Source organism: Girardinichthys multiradiatus, chromosome 23 (assembly GCF_021462225.1).
Source record: "Girardinichthys multiradiatus isolate DD_20200921_A chromosome 23, DD_fGirMul_XY1, whole genome shotgun sequence".
NCBI classification, from domain to species: domain Eukaryota; kingdom Metazoa; phylum Chordata; class Actinopteri; order Cyprinodontiformes; family Goodeidae; genus Girardinichthys; species Girardinichthys multiradiatus.
Window position 1 is genome coordinate 44,609,680 of NC_061815.1, and position 27,488 is coordinate 44,637,167.

The 27,488-nt window shown below is 42.1% G+C and overlaps 1 long non-coding RNA gene across 3 annotated transcripts; it reads right to left on the minus strand.

The window, feature by feature from the left end:
* LOC124860741 lies at positions 1-26,544 on the minus strand. Of its 3 annotated transcripts, none has more exons than XR_007036425.1 (5): positions 26,319-26,542; positions 24,702-24,770; positions 24,380-24,585; positions 18,618-18,721; positions 1-329 (listed from the first exon to the last, which is right to left on the minus strand). It is a non-coding gene; the product is annotated as an uncharacterized LOC124860741 (long non-coding RNA). The 3 variants fall into 3 exon arrangements; XR_007036426.1 differs by lacking the exon at positions 1-329 and adding an exon at positions 13,954-14,069 and having other exon boundaries at positions 26,319-26,544; XR_007036424.1 differs by lacking the exons at positions 1-329; positions 18,618-18,721 and having other exon boundaries at positions 24,076-24,585; positions 26,319-26,474.
* Between the last annotated feature and the right edge of the window lie 944 nt (positions 26,545-27,488).

Genomic DNA, 27,488 nt, shown 5'->3' on the forward strand with positions numbered 1-27,488 from the left:
TTAGTGAGTTAGAACATAATCTCTATTTGCTGACCATGTCCCACTAATGGAATCCAGTATGAATTTTAACTTTATATTTAACTTTATTACTTTACAAAAAGGATTGTTTCTTTACTTTCCTATAAAACATGTGCTGCTTTGTTACAAAAATGCAGATGGATAACAGATGGGTACATTTTTAATGGCTTTTAATCAAGCAATGTTTTAATCCATGTAGATTTAAGTGGATTTTCTTTTAAACTGCTGACATTTTTTACACCAACCTCATGATAACATTTCTTTAGGCTAATGAATGTGTTTCCTTGATAAAGCTCTTCTGAAATGCAGTTCTGAAAAATAAAAATGGAAAAACAATTCAGGAATAAAACAACATTTCAAAGGATCCAAGGTAGGCATCAGTTTATATGTGCGGTTCATTCTTGTGTGCAAATAAAGGTACTTTTTGTTGCATGAAAATCTATTAACTTAATTAATTTTTGTAATTTAAAAACATTATTTAAAGATTTGGACTAAACTGCGGTTTACTAAATCTCCCAAGTATTTTATACATTAGAATAACTGTATTTATTACAGAAAACACATGGATTACTTGTAGTTTGTTAAGACTAGCAAAGCACCAGTGTGTCTCCAGATGCTCAGAACTTCATGTTTTAGGGATGTAGTGAAAAATAAATTGGGATTTCAAAAGTTCTTATACCCTTTGAACTGTTTTTCTCAATTATGCCATTACAGCAACAAACTACAATAAACTTTATGGGTATTTTATTTGACTGTAAAGTGATGCATAATGGTGATTTTTTCTTTTTTTAACAAAAAATACTGACACTGAAAAATCCGCTACTACAAACTGCCTTTGTGAATCACCAAATGAAAAAACAGAGTCCACATGTGTTTAATAATAACTTGGTATAAATCCAGTTCTGTTTCTGGCCCCATAGGTTTGTTAGAGAGAACATCAGAGAACCAACAGCATCACAGAGACCAAGGAACACAGCAGGTTATTCTAAACCACGAACATCTCACAGAGCTGTTTTCAATCAATCATCTCAAATTAAAAAAAGAATATGGCACAACTGCAAACTTACCTAGACATGAGCAACCACCTAAACCAACAGGCCAAGCAAAAATAGCTTTAATCTGAGAAGCAGCAAAGAGGACAGTGGTAACTCTAGAGGAGCTGCAGAGATCTACAGCTTAAGTGGCAGAATCTGTCAATACGACAACCATTAGTTGTAGATGCCCCATGCCTGCCCTTTATGGAAAAGTGGTAAGAAGAAAACCATTGAAAGAAAGCCATAATGTCCTTTTCCCAGCATGCCGCAAGCCATGCAGGGGGCATGACAAACATGTGGAAGAAGGTGCTACGATCTAAGCAGCCAAAAATTTATTTTTTTGGCTTCAGAGCAAAACATGTGTGTCGAAAACATAACTTAGCACATTACCCAGAGCATACCAACCTTCTCAGTAATATGTGGTGGCAGTATTATGCTGTGGTGATGATTTTGTTCATCAAGGGACAGGGCAGCACACCAAAGACAATGTTCTTCCAGCAGGACAAAACCTCTACACAGAGCCAGAGATTGTATCATCAGTAACTGGAATGTCTAGTCTATTTAGATCATCTCTGACATTTTTGCATTTGATTCTCTCTTTTCTGCAGCTATTCCAGCTCTAGATCCAGATCCATTCCAGGAGGTATAGGTAACCTCTGTGCAGCTACATAATGTAGGTTTGAGTTTATTTGGTTTACTTTAGTTTGCCACTCCATAGTGCATGAATTATCTCAGTTTAGTTTGAGAAATTCTGCATGTTGTGATTACCTAGTCTGGATTAAAGCCATTAACATGATTTAAACCCTCAACCGTTCTATAAAGTTTGGTTTGACCTCCTCTTCTGCCCAGTAGGATTCTACTGCAGAAAACAGAAGATCCTCACCAAAAGATAGTTTTCCCAGTGATTTAAAACCAAATGACGCATTCATGTCAGTTTCTGACTAAATCTGAAAACCCACCCACAAAAGAAAAGCAGGTCAGTGATACAAAAAACTTCATTGTCCTCCTGGTTATTACACGTGCCTGATTTCTTTTTTTTTTTTTTACACCAGCATTACATACTCATGTGCCATTTCATCCACCATTCAGTTATCTGTTTGCTATATCTTCATTCATCCAGTAAAGAAAGAGTAAAACACTGGATATGGTGAAAGAAATTAAGATGAAATTACAAAAGCACTGGAAGCAGCATAAGATGAAAATGCAAAAGAAAGACGTTAGAGGGTAGAGGTAAAATGTATTCTGTACATTTGTTATGATATGAAATTCAAAGTCAATTTCCTTTTCTGTTTAGATAAGATATATAAAATGAGAACTCCTCTGGAGGCGACAGGGGGGGGGTTAACTTGCTGGGTTGAGTAAGAGTATATTGGTCTAACATAGGTGTTTTTTCCCCTAACCTTGTTCTAAGGCCTTGAGTGACCTGCTGCTGAAAGGAGCACAAGCTGTAACAGATGGGGAAGGTATAACCGATCCTGGAAACAGGTCCCAAATAATTTCAGTACATACATCACAAGTGACACCAGTATCTACAAAAATATTAAAATGGATGCTACTAAGATGCTAACGGCCTTTAACATTTTATATTAGTAATCAGTACAGTAGCTTTACTAAATATAAACACCGGTCTTGGTATGTATCCCTGAAGATGATATTGTAGATCCTCACCTTAACTCTAAAAGGATGCCAATATTTCCAAGTCTGGCATGATAGATGTCAGAGGATAAAAGCTCTGAAGGAAATAATAGAGCAACTGTTCAACCTTCCTGTTACCTGTTAAAGTCTTGCTCTCTCACTCAGTCTCTTGCATATAAAATCTTATCTAAATAAAATATAATATATATTGACAAAGTTTTCTTTTAATTCAGGTCAATTTAAAAATACTTTATTCATCCCAAAAGGGAAATTAAATCTTGTTGTAGTTCATATTATGTAGGTTTCTTCACAGCGCCGTTGTAGATCCTGATTGTTGTAAACCAAGATGGCGCCGACAATGGCAGCCTCGGAGCTTCATTCTCTTTGTTTTTGTGTGTTGTGTGTTTTTATGTTTTTTGAGCCACAGTACTGTGGTCTCATTCAGTAGAGAGGAACTTCACAACATCAGAGAGTCCTCTCTTGGGATTTTTTCACCATCTTTCATCGATCCGAGGTTCACTGAGCTCCTGGCAAGCAGAGCTGCGGCACTATACGGGATACTGCGCCGAAAGCGTCGGAGGGGAAACCGTGCTGGCACGCTGGTAAAGCTCCGCAAAAGGGGACTTCGCACACCACTGCCTTCAATCCACCTGGCAAATGTCGGCTCTCTAAGCAACAAGATGGACGAGCTGCTTCTCCTCACCGGTGAAAACACGGACCTCCGCGAATCAGCGGTTCTCTGCTTCACCGAGATATGACTGAGTGAAAACATGCCGGACCGCGCACTGCTGATGCCGGGCTTCCAGCTGCTCAGAGCGGATCGCAGCGCGGAGCTATCGGGGAAGAGGCGAGGAGGCGGAATCTGCTTTTATATAAATGAAGGTTGGTGCAGAGACATAAAAGTGCTCGGAAAACATGTAGCCCGGATCTGGAGTCATTTTCCATAATCTGTAAACTGTTTTATTCACCGAGAGAGTTTTCCTCGTTTATAATAATCGGCTCATATTTTCCACCACATGGCTGCACTTCTGCTGCTGAAAAACATCTCGCTGAGCTGATTACAGACGTGGAGAAAAAATACACGGACTCTTTCATCATAATACTGGGAGATTTTAACACTGCAAACCTCTCAAATGAACTCCCCAAATACAGACAGCATATTATGTGTCCCACCAGAGACAAAAACACACTGGACCATTGTTACACAACTTTAATGGACTCATATTACGCTGTTACCAGGGATGCTCTGGGTTTTTCAGATCATTATCTAATCCACCTCATCCCAACCTACAGACAGAGACTAAGAGCTTCCAAACCCAAGGTTCACACTGTTAAGAAGTGGACTGAGGAATCAAAGCAGATGCTACAGGCCTGCTTTGAATGCACAGACTGGACTGTTTTTGAAACTTCGGCCACTGACTTAAACCAACTAACTGATGTGGTGACATCATACATCAGTTTCTGTGAGGACATGTGTGTGCAGACCAAGACCTTCTGCACCTTTGGAAACAACAAGCCATGGTTTACTCCACACCTCAGGAATCTGCGCAGGGAAAAGGAAGAAGCTCACAGCAGTGGAGATTGGGCGCGGTACAGGCAGTCCAGGAACAGACTAACAAAGGACATCAAAGCAGCTAAGAGAAGCTACAGTGAGAAGCTTAAGAACAGCCTTTCTACTGGTGACACTTCAGCTGTATGGACTGGTCTGAGAAACCTGACTGCCTATAGGAGCCCCCCCACCTTCCTGAACAGAGTCGTCTGCTGGCCAACCGTCTGAATGGCTTCTACTGCAGATATGACAAAAAGCCATTCACACCTCAAACCATCTCCTCCACATCCCATTCAGGAAAACAATCCTCCCATAAAGCTACCAACAACCTACCTTCAGATCCTCTGCCTGCACTAAAGATCTCTGAGGATGATGTAAACAGGCTCTTTCAGCGCATGAAAACAAAGAAAGCTGGAGGACCTGATAACGTCTCCCCATCATGTCTGAAAGCCTGCGCACATCAACTTGCTCCGATCTTCACAAGGATCTTCAATAAATCACTGGAGAAATGTGAAGTCCCCTGCTGTCTCAAACGATCCACCATCATCCTAGTGACCAAGAAACCCACCATCCTAGGATTAAATGACTACAGGCCTGTAGCCCTGACGTCTGTGGTCATTAAATCCTTTGAGCGGCTGGTGTTGAAGCATCTGAAAGACATCACAGGCCCCCTGCTGGACCCCCTGCAATTTGCTTACCGAGCAAACAGGTCGGCAGATGATGCTGTTAACTTAGGTCTACACTTTATCCTGCAAAACCTCGACCGTCCAGGGACGTACGCCAGGATCCTGTTTGTAGACTTCAGCTCGGCCTTCAACACCATCATACCAGACATCCTCCACCAGAAGCTCACCCAGCTCAACGTCCCACCTGTCAGTGGATCAACAGCTTCCTGACGGACCGACAGCAGCAGGTGAGACTGGGAAGCATCTTCTCCTGATCCAGATCAATAAGTACTGGTGCCCCCCAGGGATGTGTTCTATCCCCACTCCTCTTCTCTCTGTACACAAATGACTGCACCTCATCGGACTCGTCCGTGAAACTCCTGAAGTTCGCAGATGACACCACTGTCATTGGACTGATCCAGGACGGTGATGAGTCTGCATACAGACAGCAGGTGGATCGGATGGTCCACTGGTGTAGTCAGAACTACCTTGAACTGAACCCACTCAAGACTGTGGAAATGGTGGTGGACTTTCGGAGAACACCACCCCCATACACCCCCCTGACCATCCTCAACAACACTGTATCGGCCGTGGACCACTTCAGATTCCTAGGAACCACCATCTCTGAGGACCTGAGATGGTCTTCACACATAGACACTGTTCGAAAAAGGCCCAGCAGAGACTGTACTTCCTGAGGCAACTCAAGAAGTTCAACCTTCCACAGGAGCTGCTGGTCATCTTCTACACTGCCATCATCCAATCTGTCCTGTCTTCATCCATCTCAGTGTGGTTTGGATCATGCACAAAACAGGACAGGTCCAGACTGCAACGAACAATCAGGAATGCAGAGAGAATAATTAGGGCTGACCTTCCCTCCATCCAGGACTTATACAGGTCTAGGGTCAGGAAAAGAGCTGCTAAAATCTCTGCAGACCCCACACACCCTGCACATAAACTGTTCAGAGCTTTACCTTCAGGCCGCCACTACACTGTTCGTTAAACCAGCCGCCACAGAGACAGTTTCTTTCCCCAGGCTGTTTCGCTGTTGAACATTTAATAGAGTAGAAAACAACAGCATACAGATGTTGCAAATGCACCTTTTTATTTATATATGTGTATATTGTACATTGTAAACATGTATATTCTGTAATGCAAAAACAAAACCAAAGAGCAAAGTGTACCGGAGTCAAATTCCTTGTTTGTATGTACGAACTTGGCAATAAAGCTGATTCTGATTCTGTGGGCAGGAAGGATCTCCTGTAGTGGTATGTCTTAGCAGATCTGAAGAAGCCTCTCATTGAAGACACTCTGTTGTTGTAGGACAGTCTCATGAAGAGGATATTCAGGGTTCTCCATAATGTTCTTCCTTTTATGAAGAATCTTTCTTTGCACAATGATCTCCAGAGGTTCCAGGAGTCCCCAGAACAGAATCAGAACTTCTTTATTAGCTTGCTGAGCTTTTTTTTAATTCCCTGGCTCTGATGCTGCTACCCCAGCAGATGATGGCAGAAGAGATCACACTCTCCACAACAGACTTATAGAAGATATGCAGCATCTTGCTGTAAACACTGAAGGACCTAAGCTTCCTCAAGAAGAACAATCTGCTCTGTCCCTTCTTGTAGATGACTTCACAGTTGCATCTCCACTCCAGTCTGTTGTCCAGGTGAACAGCGAGGTATTTATACTCCTCCACCACCTCCACTTCTTCTGCCATGATGGAAATTGTGTTTGACGTATTCCTGTTTCTTTTAAAATCTACAATCATCTCCTTTGTTTTATTAACGTTCAAGATGAGATGATTGTTTCCACACCATGCCACAAGGCAGTCCACCAGCTCCCTGTACTCAGCTTCTTGTCCATCTCATCCAGGAGGATGCTGAGCTTGTTTTTGAACTGAACCTATTGAAGAATTAAGTAGCTCTTAACATCTCTTTGCCTCCCCCGACCCTGTTTTAAACACCTCACTAATAATAAGTAATGCCGAGTGTTCTTCCCTCACTAACAGAGTCCATACCGATGGGTGTTGTTGTGACCTGTTAGGACTCAGGTAGGTGTGTTTACTAGTTGGAAAATTAGTTAAATTTCTAGTCAGCTTGTCACCAATCAAGCTAAAACAGCAGTCCAATTCTGGTCACTAGCATATTGCTTAGTGCATCTCTAGTTCTTAACTGAGACGCAAGTGATTTATTTTTATTTTGTATTTTTTTCATATATGTTTTATTGTGGTATTTCAGGGATACCATAGGGAGAAGCTGGTTCCCTACATGTACAAGGACAACTTTGTTCTACAAAAAGACATCTGGAGATGGTATCCTAATTATTTGATTTACTTTGTTAAAATAAGGATGCATGTGCCATCACAGTTGACAGGTTGCATTAACAAAATACAAACCTGTGTTTGTATGACCTTCAATCTTCTGGGTCATTTGAATATGCGCATGTGTTTGCATGTGTGTAGAGTAGGTGTGTGCTAGTTTGTCATCTGGAACTGTGAAGATGTTACAACGGCGATAAAAGTGGAAACCTTGCAGCACCCAAGACCAGTGCCCAAGCACAGCAAGTCTAGACCCATGTGATTTAAATTTAAATAATTTGCACTGAAAAGAAAGGAGACATTGGCAACTTGTTTGCTCTGTTTGCTGCTGTGGTAGCAGCATTTTCCAGTCAAAGTGAGCCCTTGAGTGCAAACCTTAAGATTTACAGTCCAAGCTCCTGCTGAAGTGAAGGCTTGCAGTATGGGGTTAGTTAATGTTTAGCCAGAAACTATGTAATTACAGACTTCCCCCTAATAAACTGTTGCAGAAAGCGGACCACAAGCGTCCTGTTGTAACGTTGTTATTATCAATAGGCTTCAAGAACTCACTCCCTCTCTACCTCATTAACACAAATATACGAAAACACACCAATGACTCCACATGCACATAAACCTTTAACCAGACAGGTGAAATACACCAAAAATTGGCTTATTATATGGTAAAGCCATTTCCAACGAAATTCAAGATCTGAGAAAAAAATGCAAAAAAATCTGAATTCAAAGCAAAAAAAGCCTCAAAAGGCAGCATTTACAGTACCCATAAGAAGTTTACACTCAAAATTGTTAAACTCAACTGAGCTTATTTACAATATATAGCACCAGTTCACAAGAATGATTCATCAGGAATGTTAAAGCTCATTTAAACTGGCTGGTTCTTGCACTTTTATGCACGCAGTGTAAATGTATGCGTAACAGTGGTGAGGTGAGGGCCGTTCCAAAAACATGGTCTTCTTTACTCGTAGTCTTCCGCTTATCCGGGACCGGGTCGCAGGGGCAGCAGACTCGGCAGAGACACCCAGACGTCCCTCTCCCCAGACACCTCCTCCAGCTCCTCCAGGGGGAGCCCGAGGCGTTCCCAGGCCAGCCGACAGACATAGTCCCTCCAGGGTGTCCTGGGCCATCCCCTGGGCCTCCTCCCGGTGGGACTTGCCTGGAACACCTCCCGAGGAAGGCGTCCAGGAGGCATCCAGGTATAGATGCCCGAGCCACCTCAACTGGCTCCTCTCGATGTGGAGGAGCAGCGGCTCTACTCTGAGCCCCTCCCAGATGGCCAAGCTCCTCACAATATCTCTAAGGGAGTGCCCGGCCACCCTACGGAGGAAGCTCATTTCAGCCGCTTATATTCAGGATCTCGTTTTTTCGGTCATGACTCAAAGTTCATGGCCATAGGTGAGGGTAGGAACGTAGACTGACCAGTAAATCGAGAGCTTCGTTTTTCCCCTCAGCTCTCTCTTCACCACAACGGACCGGCATAGTGCCCCCCATTACTGCGGCAGCCGCACCAATCCGTTTGTCGATGTCCCACTCCATTCTTCCCTCACTCGTGAACAAGACCCTGAGATGCTTGAACTCCTCCACTTGAGGCAGGAACTCCCCTCCAACCTGAAGAGGACAAGCCAACCTTTTCCGGTCGAGTACCATGGCCTCTGACTTGGAGGAGCTGATCTTCATCCCAGCCACTTCACACTCGGCTGCGAACCGCCACAGCGCATGCTGTAGGTCTTGGCTAGAGGGGCCAGCAGGACCACGTCATCTGCAAAAAGAAGAGACAGAATCCACTGGTCCCCAAACCAGACCCCTTCCGGCCCTTGTCTGCATCTAGAAATAAAAGTTATGAACAGGACCGGTGACAAAGGACAGCCCTGCCGCAGTCCAACATGCACCGGGAACAGGTCCAACTTAGTGCCGGCAATGCGAACCAAACTCCTGCTCCGCTTGTACAGAGACCGGATGGCCCCTAATAAAGGGCCCCCGATTCCATACTCCTGGAGCACCCCCCACAGGGCATCACGAGGGACACAGTCGAATGCTTTCTCCAGGTCCACAAAACACATGTGGACTGGTTGGGCAAACTCCCATGAACCCTCAAGTACCCTATAGAGGGTATAGAGGTGGTCCAGTGTTCCACAGCCGGGTCGAAAACCACACTGCTCCTCCTGAAGCCGAGGTTCGACTATTGGCCGGGCTCTCCTCTCCACTACCCTGGCTTAGGCCTTACCAGGGAGGCTGAGGAGTGTGATCCCCCTGTAGTTGGAACACACCCTCCGGTCACCCTTCTTATGAAGGAGGACCACCACCCCAGTCTGCCAGTCCAGAGGCACTGTCCCCGACCACCACACAATGTTGAAGAGGCGTGTCAACCATGACAGCCCCACAACATCCAGAGATTTGAAGTACTCAGGGCGGATCTCATCCAACCTCGAAGCCTTGCCACCGCGGAGCTTTTTAACCACCTCGGTGACTTCAGCCTGGGTGATGAAAGAGTCCAACCCCGAGTCCCCACCCTCTGTTTCCACCAGGGAATGCGTGATGACAGGATTAAGGAGATCCTCGAAGTACTCCTTCCACCGCCCGATAATGTCCTCAGTTGAGGTCAACAGCCTCCTACCCCCACTATAAACAGTGTTGGCGAAGCACTGCTTCCCCCTCCTGAGGCGCCGGACGGTTTGCCAGAATCGCTTCGAGGCCAACCGGTAGTCCTTCTCCATGGCCTCACCGAACTCCTCCCAGACCCGGTTTTTTGCCTCTGCCACCGCCCGGGCCACAGCACGCTTGGCCTCACGGTACCCGTCAGCTGCCTCAGGAGTTCCACAAGCCAACCACAGCCGATAGGACTCCTTCTTCAGCTTGACAGCATCCCTTACTGCTGGTGTCCACCACCGGGTTCGGGGATTGTCGCCATGACAGGCACCGCAGACCTTACGGCCGCAGCTATGGGCAGCAGCATCGACAATAGATGCGGAGAACATGGTCCACTCGGACTCTATGTCTCCAACATCCCTCGGAATCTGGTCAAAGATCTTCCGGAAGTGGGAGTTGAATACATCCCTGGCCGAAGCCTCCGCCAGGCGTTCCCAGCAGACCCTCACTATGCACTTGGGCCTGCCAAGTCTGTCCGGCTTTCACCTCCTCCAGCGGATCCAACTCACCACCAGGTGGTGATCAGTGGACAGCTCAGCCCCTCTCTTCACCCGAGTGTCCAAAACATGCGGCCGAAGGTCTGATGATATGACAACAAAGTCGATCATTGACCTCCTGCCTAGGGTGTCCTGGTGCCAAATGCACTGATGGAAACCCTTATGTTTGAACATGGTGTTCATTATGGACAATCCATGACTAGCACAGAACTCCAGTAACAAAACACCACTCGGATTCAGATCGAGGAGGCCATTCTTCCCGATCACGCCTCTCCAGGTGTCACTGTCGTTTTCCACGTGGGCGTTGAAGTCCCCCAGCAGAATGATGGAGTCCCCGGGAGGGCACTATTCACTGGGGTAAACCCCAACACGAGAAGGCTGAGCTGGGGGGCAACAAGCAAACCCACACCAGCCCGCCGCCTCTCCCCGTGGGCCACTCCAGAGTAGAAGAGAGTCCAACCCCTCTCAAGGAGATGGGTTCCAGAGCCCACGCTGTGCGTGGAGCCGAGCCCGACTATTTTTAGTCGATATCACTCGACCTCCCGCACAAGCTCAGGCTCCTTCCCCACCAGCGAGGTGACCTTCCACGTCCCTAGAGCCAGCCTAAGCATCCGGGGATCGGGCCGCTGAGGTCTCCACCTTCCGCCGCCCAATCCTCTTTGCACTGGTCCCTCACGGTTCCCCCTGCAAGTGGTGGGTCCACTGGGGGATGGCCTCGCGTCTCTCGTTCAGGCTTGGCCCGGCCGGGTCCCACGAGGAGCAACCCGGCCACCAGGCGCTCTCCGGTGAGTCCTGACCCCAGGCCTGGCTCAAGGGTAGGATGTCACATGACTCGATATATTAGTCCTCATGAAGGATTCTTGAACTGCTCTTTGTCTGACCCATCACCTTGAGCCTGTTTGCCATGGGAGACCCTACCAGGGGCATTTAAGCCCCAGACAACATAGCCTCTAGGATCATTCCAGTGTTAAAGTGTTTGGGGAAAGATGTGCTGCCTCGTGTAGACAGCAAATAATTTTTAGAACACCGCCAGCCGCTATGTTTGTTATGAGAAATAATTAACTCAAAACCTTAAGTTTTTGAGTTAAGCTTTTGAGTTTAACTCAAAAGCAAGGTGTGTTGCCCTTTATGAATCAATATTAAATCTGTTCAAACATAACTGCCATCAGATTAAGAGTAAAACATCAGCAAGGTATTGGTGAATATGGAGAAAGGCTTATTACCATTTTATATTTTGACTCCCAAGAAACATCTTATTGTTTAATGCATTTAATTATTTAATGAATAATTTGCAACATTGCAAATTATTCCTTTTAGGAAAACCAAATTTAGTAGCTATGATTCTTCTTTCTGTAGTTAAAACTCAGCAGCACTGCACCAGTCTGGAAAAATGTTAATATTCAGATCAGATTAAAAACTAGTTATTCTGTTTTTCTGGCTGCAGATGTAATTTTGAAACCACAAAGAAACACTGAATGACTCGGTTGAGGCTGTGGCTGGTTGACGTAGCCTACATTCATGATTGCTGTTCAAAGCATGTCTTTAAAAGACCATTAGAGGTGGCATTATTTAATGCAGGAGTATTTTTACATTCTACATGCACATTTGTGTCATCTATTTGAGCATTTTCCTCTTTTCAGAAAGATTTCTTAATTTCTGCTTTTGCTTTTCTATAATAATTCTAGACATCTTTCCCCTTCCCTGTTTAATATATAGAGACAAATTGCACTACTTTAATACAGACAGCTGTGTAAAAAGTCAAGACGGCCACCATGTCATTACTAAGAAACCCACTGCTCTGGAGATCATTAACAGTCCCAGACATATTGGAAAAGAGAAAAAGAAAGAATGCAATAAAGAAATTATTAATGTTTTTACTTTATATTGTGAAAACTACTGATTAACTTTGCACCATGCTGTGCTACTGTAGCTTCCTGTCAATCCAATAAATTAAGTTAATCAAGAACAAGTTTTCACATTTTTCTGAGACAAATTCACCAATTAGTCCCAGAAACCATTTCTGTTCTCATCGTTTGTTTAAAACTCACAGAATGGGGTGAGTTGGGGAACTGGCCCCAAGGGGGGATTCATTCTGGTGCCCACGACAGACAGACAGACAGACAGGCAGACCGACAGACACCCAACACAAACACATACTGTACTGTACTTCTAAACATATACTCACTCACACACAATTACTCAAATCGTTAAAGGTCATACAAACACAGGATACTATAACTTCAATGTGGCCTGCCTACTCTTATGATGGATTGAATCCAGAGTTAATAAAGTTAATCATGCAATTAGGATACTGTCAAGATATTCTTTTTGTAGAGCAAAACCACCCTGGCACATGTAGGCAACCATCTGCTCCATATGGTATGCTTAAAATGCCCCAACAAGACACGTCAAAAATAAATAAATAAATTCACAGATTTCATGTGTTTCTACTTCATTGAGCCATGCAGTATTGCATACTATGGCGAAACATGGAATTTGATCCCAGTATTTCCCACCTAAGTATGGAAAACATATATATTTCCAAAATGTATTCTCTCTTAATGATCTGAATTTCCCAAAATGAGTTTGTATCACCAGATCTTTTTTCACTCATTGCCTCTGAGGTTTACTTGTAACTTGGACATGGCAACCCCAATGCGAGCCGTTTCTTCATCTAACATATCAAGTCTTTAGGTGAATATTCTAAACAAAGCTGTTATTTCATGGAAAGACGTTGCTTTGGTAGTCCACCGGGTAACGAAAAAGGTGACGCCTTCTTTCCTCAATTTACTTTTTGGCATTTCATTTTGCAGTTCACATATTAAACGGCTGACAACTACAAACATCTGCTGATATTTCATATTTAATTTTAGTTAAGAATTGCTGAGCACAGGTTTGCACCTGTTAATTTTTGGTTGAGAAAAAGGTAACCTTCAGCGATGTATAAAAGAAGCTACTTGGTATGAGGGAGGAGCTGTATGAGCATCTTGTAAGAAATAGCTAGCCGACCGACGCATAGAATGCACATCTTGGACACTGGCTGGATTGTAGCCCATAAACCCATAAGAGGCCTGCACATGTTTGATTTTGGCCAACTTTTAACCAAAGCTTGCTGCTAACAGCCCTCCAGATATAAAGAGATGGCTCTATTGTAAAACCTATATGCTGATGCTGTGGAACATATCTAAGCTAAGTGTATAGCATCATTAATATACAAAGTGCTTTACAGTAGAATAAAGGAAACGGGTGTAGAAAATTACATTTGAGACACGAAATACATTAAAAGGAATAAAATAAAATAAACAGCATTACATAAAGAGAAACAGTAAAATGCGAATTCAAAACAAAAAAAACTTAATTGAATTGCAAGCCCCAAGAAATTGTGACCCTTTCATAGTTGGAGGACATATTCTGTCCTCCAAGAGATACTGAAGAGATGTGTCAACTAGAACAGCCCAACCAGGTCCAGAGGCTTCAGCATCCCGGTGTGAATCTCATCCATCCATGGTCCCATGTCGCAAGGAAGGAGCTTTAACCTACCTTAAAAACCTCTTCCATGCTGATAGACTAAACCGAAAGTCCTTCCATATCCACTACTAATTATCTATGCCGGAGTATTTGTTTCTGAAACAACAGAAGCTGGAGTTCTTCTGGCCACCCCATTCCTGTCAACTCCTCCAGGAGTCTGGAAAAGCATGGACTTCTGAAATGAAAAAGCTGTAGGAACACCATCACATTATGGTTAAACTTGCATAAGGGAAGGTAAGCATGGATACAGTAGGTGGGTTCATGAACAGGAGTGCTTTTTTTAGTGTCCTCAAATGAAAAAAATGGGTCATCCTTGCATCTCTGAACCTTTGAAAGGGGCGGGGGTTTGGATGGCGGCTGGCGGTGGAGTGGTGCAGTTTCTATTTTCCTCTCCTCCAAATCTATACTGGCCAGCTGCCTTCAACACCACCTCTTCCGTGAGCTGGGCATAAAGTGTGTGTGTGTTCTTGTACTTGTTGCTGAGTGAGAACCATTTTTCGTATTTTTATCGCAAAGTGAGGACATTTTGACAAACTGAGGACATTTTCCTGGTCCTCACTTTTTAAAATTCCGTTCTTGGGACAGGGGTTCGGTTTAGGACTAGGGTATGAATTGAGTTATTGTTAGGGTGAGGTATTAACTGGTTAGGGTTAGGGTTAGTGTTAGGGTCAGGGTTAGGCACTAAAAATCAAGGAAAATGAATGGAAGTCAATGGAAGTAACCGAAAGGTCCTCATAAAGATAGTAAAACATGGATGTGTGTGTGTGTGTGTGTGTGTGTGTCTGTAAAGTGGCTCTTCTTGAGACTGAACAGAGTGGAACCCCTCACATTGTCTCACCTCCTGCGCCCCACCTTGTTGCCATCTCACCCCCCTTCTCCCCCATTCCTCTCCAGGGACAAAGAATGCCCTGAATGCCTGGCGTCTCCTGTAGTGTCAAATAACTAAAAGGATAGGTCGAGTGGAGCAGGAAGAAAACCAAGTTGAATGAGAGCAATACAGTAAGAGCTAAGTAGCATTTTTCCACCCTAGATTCATGCTAGTCACTTTACTCCTAGAGTCCAAAAACATGTAAAGTTAATTTGTGTCACTAAAATCTTCAAGTGTGTACAGAAAGCATTTGGAGGAAATGTATTTTACCATGTACTATTAAACAAAATCATACTTGCAATCTCACTGAGCTTGAGCCATTTTGCAAAGAAATAGGCAAACATGTCAGTCTCTAAATGTGCAATACCGCTAGACAACCTAGAAGACTTGCAGCTGCAGTTAGATGAAGATGTGGTTCTACAAAGCATTCAGTCACACAACTCAAAAGATTTTTGATGTGTAAAACGTTTTTAAAGCATTGCATCATTTTCCTTCCAGTTGACATTAATCTTCTACTTGGTGGTGATCAATCACATAAAATCCCATTAAAATAGCAATAAATAAAAAGAGGTTTGTGGTTGTAATGTTTCAAAATGTGAAAACATCCAAGGGGTATAATTATTGTTGCCTGGCATTGTAAATGTCCACAATCTCAACCTTTGTTATGAAAGATTCACAATTCTACCAAGTCTTTAAATTGCCTAAAATCTGTCCCAACACATTTTGCAACTGCATGCATACATAACAAAACTCAAAGGCTTTACTCATTTAATATCATTCAGAAGGGGTTTAGATAATATTGTCCAGAGAGGCTTAAAGTGATCGCACATGTTTGAACATTACCAGAGGTTTTCGCTACCATCTTATTTGTGTGAGGAGGACAATGTTCATTTGGGTCAGAAAGTGCACATGCTCGTTTTTTCCTCTTTATACTTTGAACCTCCGATAAAGTACAGAGGGCTGGTGTGACAGAAGAGTATTTTTGGAAAAGCGAGCCAGAAGCAGAACATCCTCTGTGATATCTCTATGATAGCAGCCAAAAGACAGGAAAAAAAAAGTCCCTTATGGTGACCATCTTAAACATCTGATTTTAAAATTTATATTGATTTTCCAGTGTTGTGCCCCATGTAAACCAAATGCTGAGTGATGTCTTTTCTCAGAGAAATAAACCAATTTCATTCTGAAAGTAATAACTACCGCCATGTCAGTGGAGACAGATTTATTTTTGTAGTGTTTCTGTAGACATTAGAAACAAGTTGGGTAATATTTATGCTTCATGATGATTTGAATGGAATTGAGTAATCCTCTTCTAGTTTGATTATGGGAATTGATTGTTCCCTTCCTGAATACCACGCAGCATTATGAGGTCCAATAACTCATGGGAAACTTTTGTTTTCTGCATCGAAAAGCTTAATTGTTTACTGGTGATGCTCAAACATATTTCACTCGTCGCAACAAACATTTACCGAAGCAGTCTTTTGAAACTGAAAAGTGTTGGTTTAAAATTGTCCTTTGAGGTTTTAAGTTTACATCTACAAACACACTTATGCTGTTCTTTCTTTCTAATTTTCTATAACCACTTAGACATGCTGCATAACTATCATGCAGTAAGTGGCTGTACTAATTGCTGCAGCACTTCAGAGCAACATAAGCAACATGGATTATTCTACAAGTTAATGTTAAATAAGACAACATCATCTGGTTGGGAGTCCATCAAGCTGTCATACTAACATCCTCTCCTCTCCAATGGTCAAACTCTGTATATTTACAGGCTGTAGCCCTGAAAATGCAACAAAGAGTCCAGTTTGAATGATTTGCTGGTGATATTGTGTTGGGATTTGATGTTCACACCACTCAAGTTACAAATAAAATAAATACTCAATTGTACAGTCCTGGAAATTTTAACGACAGTGATGGACAAAAACAATGATACCCCATGATTTAAAAGATTGTTCCATTTAGATTGTAATGTTCTCTACAGATGAGTGGACCAGATTTGTTTTGTGTTGAATCATTGTCCTCGTTTATGTGTCAGGTTGGCACAAGCTGGCCTCATATTTCACTACATAATTCTTTGGTAAACGGCTCATGGTAAACTCAATGATCACATAATGCCCTGCTTCTGTGGGTGCAGAACAAGCCCAAATCAGAGATACCTACTTTTTCATGTGTCCAAAAGACATTGCTCTAGAAGCCTTGTCCTTCACTCACATGTAATTTTCCAAACCTGCAACATTCCTATTAGATGCAACCTTTTTAAATACACTGTACATGTTCAGTCTTTCTCCAATTATCCCTGTGAATAACCTGTCTCACAGTAGAATAATGGACTTTATGTTGTTTGGAATTAATTTATAACCCTTCTCCAACTCATGGGTATCAAGGATTTTTTTTTTGTCTATTGTCATTGATGATGTCTTTCCACTCTGTTGAGAGAAACCTGCAAGCTTTTGCTTTTGTCCTTGTGGTCAAACAAATGATTAATGAACTGATCTAGTGCATTTGATTAGCAGCACCTGGCTGCTGCTTTCCCTAATACGTATTCTAAAAGCAAGAGTTTTTCCTTTTGCTGTACTGACATGGAAACCCATTCTCTTTAAACTGCCATTTCACTACAGTAAAGTACACATGCAACTTCTCAGCTATAGAACTGTCCAATAGCTCTAATGTGCCATAAAAGAGATTCTAATTTTAAATTAAAAAGAAATCACCACTGGACATTTATAAGTCAGCTACTCGCAACTCCTGATAAAAATTAAATATGCCAATAGCCATGCAAGATGTGCTGCAATTTGGTTGCAAAACAAAAAGCTTACAAAAATGATGTAAATGAGCACCCTAGAGTAGGTAGAGTCTTGCAGAAGTATTCATGCCTTCTTTTTCAAATTTTGTCATGTGACCACAAACATTCGTGCATTTTACTGGGAGCCAGATGACCACAAAGTTGTGTACTAGTGTGAATAGAAAGACAAATGATACATGGTTTTATTTTTATATACAAAGAAAAATCTGAAGCCTTGTCAAACCACCTGATGCTGCAGTTATTTGGGGTAACTTCTTTACGATCTTTACACATCTGGAAACTGACATTATTGCTCAGTCTTCTTTCCAAAATAGCTCCAGCTTAATTAGATTGGATGGAGATCGCCTCAAAATCCCAGTTGGGTTTAGGTTTGAACTTTGGCTGGGCCATTCTAACACATTAATATGCTTTGACCTGAACCTTTTTATTGTAGCTATTGCTGGATGTTTAAGGTCAACGTCTTTACTGGAAAGTCAAACTCTGCCCCAGTCTCAAGTCTTTTGTATCCTCCTACAGGTTTTCTTTCAGAAATTCCCTGTATTTAGCTCCATTTAGCTTCTCTGTCCCTTCTGAAGAAAAGCACCCCACACCATGATTCTGCCACCTACATGTTTTCCCATGAGGATGGTGTGTTCATCCTGAACATTTGTTTTGTATACACAACATTTTGCATAGAGGCCAAATATTAAAATTTTCATCTGACTATAGCATCGTCTTCCACATCATGCTGTGCTCCACATGTGGCTTGTGGCAAAATACAGATAGCACTTCTTCTGGCTTTCAACAGTCTTCTTGCAACTCTATTATAGGACAGGTTTGTGTAATGCATGACTAATAGTTGTCCTGTCAACAGATTCTCCCACCTGAACTGTGGATCCATGCAATTCCTCCAGAGTTACCGTGGATCTCTTGGATAATAAATGCTCTCCTTGCCTTACATATCAGCTTAAATGGACATCCATGTATTGTCAAGTTTGAAGTTGTGCCATACTCTTCATTTTCAGATGATGGATAGAACAATATTCCATAAGGTGTTCAACACTTGAGATATTAATTAAGAACCTACCTCTGCTTTAAACATCTCCACAACATTCTCCCTGACCCATCTGGCGTGTTCTTTGGTCTTCATGATGCCTTTTGTTTCCTAATGTTCTCCAATAAACCCGAGGCCTTCAGAGAGCAGAAGATTTTATGAAAAACTCCAGAGAGGTGGACTCCATTTACTATTAAGTGTCTTCTGAAGTCAACTGTAGGCACTGGATTTTATTTTTGGGGGGAAAAAGTAAATGGGGATAAATACAAATGCACACCAGTTTTCAGATTTTAATGTGCAAATACTTTTGAAAACCATGCATAATTTTCTTTCCGCTTCACAGTTATGCATTACTGAGTTGGTCCATCACAGAAAATCCCGACAGCAGAAAATCCCAGTAAAATACATTGAAGTTTTTTTTAAAGGGACAAACTTCAAAGGGTGTAAAACTTTTGCAAGGCACCATAAAGACTCACAAAATCCAGAACCAGCAGGTGGCAGTGTGAAGGCTCCAGCACTGTCTTCTGGTGCCATTTGGCAGGACCCCACCAGTAGTGGCTTATACCAGCAGAGACAGGATGAAAGTTTGGCTAAGCGCTGATCTGTGGTAAGATATGCAGCTGCTCTGCAAATGGGCCTTTCTGCAGCTGAAAACTTGAGTTACCTTTGTCACAGCATGAGGCTGCAAGCTTTTTGTTTCTTTTTTTTCTTTAAGTCGACAAAATTTCTTTCATCTGCTGATCAAAACCTTTGTTGGATTGTGATATGATGAGGCCGTAAGAAGACTTGGTTCAATTCCAATAGGGTTTGGAAGATGAAGCTGGACATCTGTGCAAAGAGGCTCCAACTCTTTTAATGGATTGATATAGTGAACATAGATGAGAAGGATTTTATATTCCTAACCAAAACAAAATGTATCTTAAAATGAACTTGAGTAAACAAGTGAGACCATTTAGGTTGTAACAAATGCCTGATTGCCAAAGATGGGAGCATTTTACTTGAATGATTGGAACAGTAAACTGCAGAGAGGAGCAGAATGACAGTCATGTGGATTAATCAGGCACATGGTGTTTGTATTGTAAAATAATCACTTTCCCTCCCTCCTCATGCTGACATAATATATGATCTACAGGATGGAGAAAGAAAGCAAAGGGAATGCTTGAGAGCCAGAAATTGAATGTGCACAAACAGTCCGAGTTGGAAGGTTTGGTGGATTTCTCCTGCCTCAAACAGGACTCCTTAAAAAGAAAAGCCTGAAAATCATCTTGGGTCTTGAGTTCCACTGCCAGCCTATCAAACACACAATGTAGTTAAGTGAAATGACTGGAAAGGGTACTCTGAACTCAGCCTTGGGCTAAGGTCGCATTCAAGCAGAAATTTAAAAGTTCCTGCCCCTTACGGGGGCCTCCTGTTCAGAGCTCTCCCTATAAAGAGACTTATAGCTGGTTGCAGGGGCTTGGAAAGGAGCCCATAGATGGTCCAACAAGCCTCAACCAGCATTATTTCCTGTCGGTCTCTTTGTTTGGTGAAGCCTTTTATTTTGGCATGCTTCCTATTGTAGCGCTAGACATCCCATTCAGAAAACAACCCAGCCCCCCTCTGCCCAACTCTTAAAGCCACGAGGATGCATCACACTTCTATTTTTGTTGTGAGCTGCCTTCTCCAGGTTTCTGGCCTTCAAGCATCCTTAAACAAATTAGTCAAAGCATGAATGCCAATCATTATTATTTTTTTATTATTGTTATGTCAGAAATGCGCATATTAAGTACCCAACAACGCCTACTTTAAGCCCTTACTGCCTAGATTTATTTACAATTAGTTAAAATAAAAGATTTACTTTTGGATGTCAAGCCAATTATAAAAGAAGTAGAGATCATTAACTTGAATAATGAACCAAAAGAAAAGTAGGGTGAAAATGGGGGGTTTTCACATGACGTCACGGTCACGTGACCGCACTTCGCGATCGCCATCTTGGGTGGCAGCTGCAGCCTGTTTTCGTTGTTTTAGCGTGATCAGTGAAACAAAACTCCAGACCATTCATTTAACTATGGGTGTGTATGTGCTGCGCGTGGTGGTCAAGACCAACGTTTATTCTAACGTCTGCCAGCCGTGATAGAAAATCAGTGTGAGAAAACAAAAAACACCGAGGACACAACGTCGACTACTGCAGCTGAATCGGATATCCAAGGCGGATTTAGGCGGCTTGAACCTCACTTACGCCCGAGTGTGCAGTGCACATTTAGTAACAGATAAATAAATAATGTTCATCTACATGTATTATTATTATTCTGGAAAGTAGTCTGCCAAGACTGTGAGCTGATCAGTTAATTCTTAGCACTCAGCACTGCCACCCAGCGCTGTGACCTACTTCAGTAAGCTGCACTCTCACACCTTAACCAGCTAGATGTAGGCTGCAGTTTCTTTACTGTTATGCTGTAAATGTATTACGTAGTAATATACACATTATGTAATTATCCAATAAAAGGCAATATTGAACTTAACATGAAGTTTTGCCTATATTGTGGCTAAGAAAAAAATAGCAGCCAATTGTCCAAATTTGCACTAAAACCAATAGGCAGTACATATGGATCCACCTTGTTGATAATCGCAATTTTCTTGAAGGTATATGGCCTTATCAGGAGGCTGTAACGACTTGATACTTATCCATGGTCGAAAAAGTATGCAATGTTGCAATATTGGGAAATGCGTGAAGCGATACGGAGAGACCCAGGATGGCGGACCGGCGACTAGAGTGACATCAATGAAAACCCCGCCATTACCAAAATTAGGCATAATGGACATAACTGACTGTTAGATGGTGGCAATGTGCCTTCAACGTACCCCTTGATGTAAGTAGAATAGACATCACCAGGCATTAGTGGTATACATACTTCACCTTGGCTATGTGGTAGTTGGAGGTTAATTTTCCAACAACAGTCTACAAAGGGTTAATGACTGGTCAAGTTTTAAGTATCAAGTTGGTTTATTTATTAATTTATGTGTGTGTATGCTTGAGTATATACTCTCACCTAGCCTAGCCGACTCCTCACATTGCAGCAACTCCGATATTTAAGACTAGATGTTGTACAAGAAAAGTTGCTGAAATTCAAAGCAAACATCAGAATGGGGAACTAAGCGGATACAAATGACTATAGGTGGAATGGTTGTCAGTGACCCGATTATTCAGAAGCTCCTGACCTGCTGGGATTATTATTATTATTATTATTTATTTTTTTTAAACAACCATCTGTGGGGTTCACAATAGTGCATTGTTGATGTCAGGAGAAAAGTCAGACCATTTAAAATGATACAAAGGACACAGTAACACCTGTAATGTCCATTTGTCACAACCACAGTATGCAGATCAGTAAGTGCTTAACACGACAAACCTTAAAGCTGAAGGGATACAAAAGCAGAAGGCCACACCTAGTGCCACCTGACACTAGGAAACTGAGGCTAAAATTTACCAAAATGAGCAACAGATTGGAAAAATATTTCCTGCTCCAATGGGTCTTAAAGTTCAGCGGCAAAATCCACATAATTAGGTCAGAATTTGGTGTAAACACGATGAAAGCATGGATTCATCCTGCCCTGCATCAGTGCTCCAGGCTGGTGATGGTGTAATGATGTAATGTAATGGTGTCCATCACTTTGTAACCATGGTGTACCCATCTGGCTACTTCTAGCAGGATAATACACCATGTCAAAAAGCTAAAATCATCTCTAGCTGGTTTATAGAACCTGATAATGAGTTCACTTTACTCCACCCTTCATTCCACTCATCTTGTAATCTATATTAAAAAGGTGCCATGCCTTGTCCACTTTGTTGCCTGCCTGAGCCACAAGCCATCTGTTACGCCTTTAATTCAATAAAGTCAATCAAGCAACATGTGGAACTTTTTATTTTACCCCATCCTCAGAAGTTGATGAAAAGAATAAAAGCTCCTGGTTTACAAATGATTCACACAAGCAAAGTGATCTATTCTTTTATTTTAGGGCTAATTTATAAAGGTTCCAGGAGTTAATAGCTTCCTTGCCTCCCTCAACAGCTTACAGAGAATTGGAGCTCCTAATTAAATTTGAGCCAAATTTATTGTTACCCGATAAAATAAAGTTACCCTCAATTACCAAATAAATTACCCTAAAAAAGGTACTGTAAACAATTATATTCAGTCTTTATTCTTCCCTTTGTGCCTTTCTGAGCAAAAACGACCGTTGGAAGTTGGATTGAGCCATTTGAAGTAAATGAGCCACGGGGCTGAAACAGGTTGGCATGGTTCAACATGTCAGTCACAGTCCACAAGCAGAGCACAGTAGCACCTTTCCATGTTGCCCAGCTGCCTGTCAGCGGCTACATTAAGCCATTACACCAGTGTGGAAACCGCCCCCGTGGCTGGTCCACTGCAGTACACACATCCGCTCAGGGATACATACCATAATTATCCCCCCACTTCAAACTCATCTCCCCTGGCAACAGCAATCATACAGCCGAAATAGCTTGGGCTAATTCATTACTTCGGTGGAGGGAAGTTGGCTGCCTATAATGACACCAATTGCCCTGACCTAAACAGCGGTAATAGGACCTCTCTGTACACTGGCAATGAAATGGCTGCAATTGAGGCTCCTCTACTTCCTAGCAACCAAAGCTTGGACCTAAAAGCCAGAGGGGGAAATGCTTTGCATTACCTGTGCCCTGCAGCATGAAATGCAGCCTGATGAAACCAAAATTGTAGGAATTAAGCAGAATTTAGTGGGAGGCAAACAGAAAAGTGGAAGCATGTGTGTCAAATGGGGTTTCTAGCTGATACAATAACTGTCTACATGGTAGAATAGACCTGACCAGAACCTGCTGGTCAGAAAATCAGGCAAGATCACAAGGAAAACTATATCTATCTATATACACACACACACACACTGCAAAGGGTGAAAGAGAGTTCATCAATGCAAAGCGAAGGGAATGTTTCCAAAAGTGTCAAGAAGGGACAAAGTTCTCTGAAGACAAGCTAAAAGCTCACATGGTCATTAGTTAAAGGGTTTCATGAAGGACAAACACCATCATTGTTTACTGCAGAAAGCTGGAGCCAAAATGGAAATCCGTGTGGTAAAAATTAAGTATACCCAAAGATTCTGTGGCCTTTTCAGCAGCTATAACTTGTCAGTTTCCATATAAAATCTTTCCTAACAAGCTATATTTGTTTTGACTATTTCTAACTGTCCTCTTATCAATTTCCACATCTAACATGCTGAGCCCTGAGGATGCAGGAATAATACGAACATGCATTATCTTCCAACTGAATTACATAGAATACTTTTGTCTAATTGAATCCTGAATCATATTTGAAATAAAAGTAGTCATCCTTTGTTTTTTGGTATGATGTCTCTGCAAATCTAAAGTCAGCAGCTGCAGGAGAAAAACTGTTTTCTTTTAAACTGCCATCATTTTAAGAACCACCTTATTTAAGACACACAAAAACAAGGTTACACTGAGATGTGGTGTACTCAAGCATATTTATAGTTTCCACATAGTGAAAGGAACAAATATTTCCAATAATTCAACAAAAGTCTAACTTTTAAGCAGAAAGAGTTTTTTGTGTTGCAACAAATCAAAAAAACTTAAGTCAACTTTTGCTCAGCAGCTTTTTATAAACAAACCTACTAACCTCAGTCAGAATTACCTCAAACAGAAAACACAGGTTGGCCCCATATTACTGCTGGACCACATCTCTGCTCTCCTATTGGTTGGCTCTTAATAAAAGCAGCTTTCTTTGTACCAGCTCATCTGCTGGAAAGGCTACCTGTGGGATGGGGTATGGATCCAGGCACCAGATTGGTCCAGAGATAATGTTATCTGGCTGATCATCAGTCGGAGAAGATGAGGCCAAGAGAACGACAGGGCCAGAGAAACGTTCCAGTGGTGAACTGGTGGGCAGATGGGGGCCAGGAGTGTTCATCTTCCTGCTGTAGTCCAGGTGGAGGTCCTGGCAAACTGTTTCATGACACCCTGGGTACACAGACAACAGTTCTCTTTATTTCAGAAATCTTGTTCAGAAGCTTCAAAATAGTTCAACAATTTAGTTCAAACTTTCCTGGAAATCTAGCAAAATCATTTAAAATTACCTTAGAGCCCAGTTGGATTCCCATGAGCACAAACATTCTCCGCGCTACTCCAGAGATGTTGAAAGGTGTCTGGAAAGAACAAAGAAGCATGGAATGAAATGTCTGGAATCAATTTCTTGTCTGTTTTTAAATCCTCAACAGGTGTAACTAAACCAGAAACACGTCGCTTTGCAAACGAATCCCCCAAATCAGGACGGCTGCTCAAAAATATAAACCACTGCTCTCAGTGGCAGCACGCTCTGTAGCCTCAGAAACCCAGTAACTCAGTTGTCTAGGAGCACGATGGGCCACCACGTATATAAGTGTTTTACATTTGAATTTATAATGATATTCCTGATTGTGAGTTGTTTCTTATGGAGAGCAGATCCCTGACAGGAGTTGGTTGGGCACTGGAAAAAAACAACAGGAGAACTCTGTCTGCAAGGTTTGATTCAGTTTTAACCAGGGGCAAATAGCTCCCAAATTTTCTTGAATTGCAATCGGGGGCCACACAGAAACAGTTCAGGGCCACACTTTGAGCTAAGACATAGCTATTCACTTAAACTAATGGCTCAGGCATGGAAAGTAGCCTACTGACTGCCCAGACTCACTCTGAAGCCACTGGTATCTTACAATGTTGAGCCTGGAAAACCAGTAATAAAAAATATTTGTTGGCTTGCTGTCTAAAGTTTACGCAGTTCTTATTATTCTGATTTGATGGTTGATCACGTTGATGGTTGTGATTGGTTATGCTCAGAACGTCATCTGCAGCAGTGAATTGTGGGTAATATACTTCGACGAAGTCCGCTTAGATGCGGGTTTCGCCGAATGGCGGATGTGGGGCACAAAGGGGGTGGGGCTAAGGACCACTCTGGAGAATTGGGACACACTACACCCTCGAACCCATCAACGGGAACACGCAATTCAGGGACACAATGGTGGAAGTGCGGGTATTGGGACAGGGCCCTGCAGGCCAGGTGGAAAAATCCGGTCATTACGGAAGAGTGCCGAAAAAAAAAAAAAAAAAAACACACTTTATGAAGTCCAGTACCATAAACTCTGTAAGGGACACAGCAAACATGGGAGAAAACATTCTGGTCAGAGACCAAAAAAATATGTGTGGTGAAAAATTAAGATTTAAGGCATGACACATATGCTGGAAAAAAGGCAGTCTTGGAGGAAAACCTTTCCATGTGTTAGAATGGCCTAGTCAAAGTCAAGACTATTGTGGCATGCAATCTGACTGAGCTTGAGCTACCTTGCAAACAATATTTGACAGAGCTTATACTCTCTAGATGTGCAATGTGAGTAGAGACACACACCAAAGACTTGCGGCTGTAACTGCAGCAAAAGCTGCTTCCTCAAAATGTCAACAATTGGGAGACTAACTAAAGCACACTTTCCTTTACAAAGTTTTTTTGTGGATATGTTAAAAACCAAGCATTTTCCTTGCACTTTACATCTATTCACTGCTTTGTGTTGGCATTCAACATTAAATTCCATTGAAAAATATTTAAGTTTGATGTTTTGATGTTGCAAAATGTGTAAAGCTTCAAGGAGTTTGAATACGTTTGCACAGCACTGTCAGCAAGCATTATGACATAGATTAAATCAGCATTGTAATCTTCAAACACTTACCAGATGATCTTGAAGATAAATTTTATGCTCCTCAAGGTTTTTGTTTTTATGATCTGATTATGTTTGTTTCTTTATGTTCAAATTCTGACTGCATGGCATTTCCTAAGACTGTCTCTGTTGGTCTTTTCTGTTGTCCCTAAACACCTGCTTGCAATTTCCTAATCAGCACACCTGCTTTGTATCTACTCATTTAGTCTCTAAATGTGTCAATTTTCTACCAGTATGACAGTGAATAACCCAGATAAAAGTGCTGATGAGCAGCAATTTAGGTGTTTGGAAAAGCAGGCAGCAGGGCCCGGCTTTTAGATGTCATGCAGCAAACATCTTTACCACTGCTTTGTTCTGCTTATGTTTAGCTCCTGGATATCAGGAGAGGGTATTTCCTGCTTCAAGTTAACACACAGCATGTACAGCCGCAAGCAAGAGACTGCTGCATTTTTGCAGCAACCTATTCAAATCAAGCTGGACGTGCTAGCAGGTTAGTTAATAATAATAATAATGATTCCTGGCGTCAAAGTGCTGAACCTGCTGTAACACCTATATCAGGTACAGGTGTTGAGGTATTCATTGGCCAGTTGGTCCCAGGTGCTGGTTGATCTCCTTCACCCGATATCCTCTGGTCAAAAGAAATTTAAAATGTTTTTGATTTTATGTTTTTGATAAGTGTAAAATGACAGTTCATTCCTTAACAATTTGATCTCTACTGTGCACATTCAAACAGTACAGGATGGTACAGTTTTGTGTGTGCAACTCATTCACTAAAATACAAACTTACAGAGGTGCAAATTAAGGTCTGATCAGCACCATGGATATGTGAATTTAATAGGAATTCTAGTTCATTCTTTCCAAGGAAAGTATCCCTGGCTCAGTGCTTCTGTGTTTGTTTGTTTGTTTGTTTTTTCTGTGTCTTTTTCCTCTCCTCTGAGAACCAGTTGGGTCATACTGAGCCGGGTTCTGCTGTAGGTTATTTTCTCTTTTAAACGTAAGTGGTTTTTCTCCACTGCCACCACATTCTTGCTCAGGATAAGCTATTTCTGCATATTCAGGGACTTAATGAACTTTTTAAATCAAATGAATTTGACTTATTGTTTTTAAATTCAGGGCTGAAATGAATTTAAATTTGAAGATGAAAATATGATTCTCCCCGTGCATGTGTGGGTTCTCTCCAGG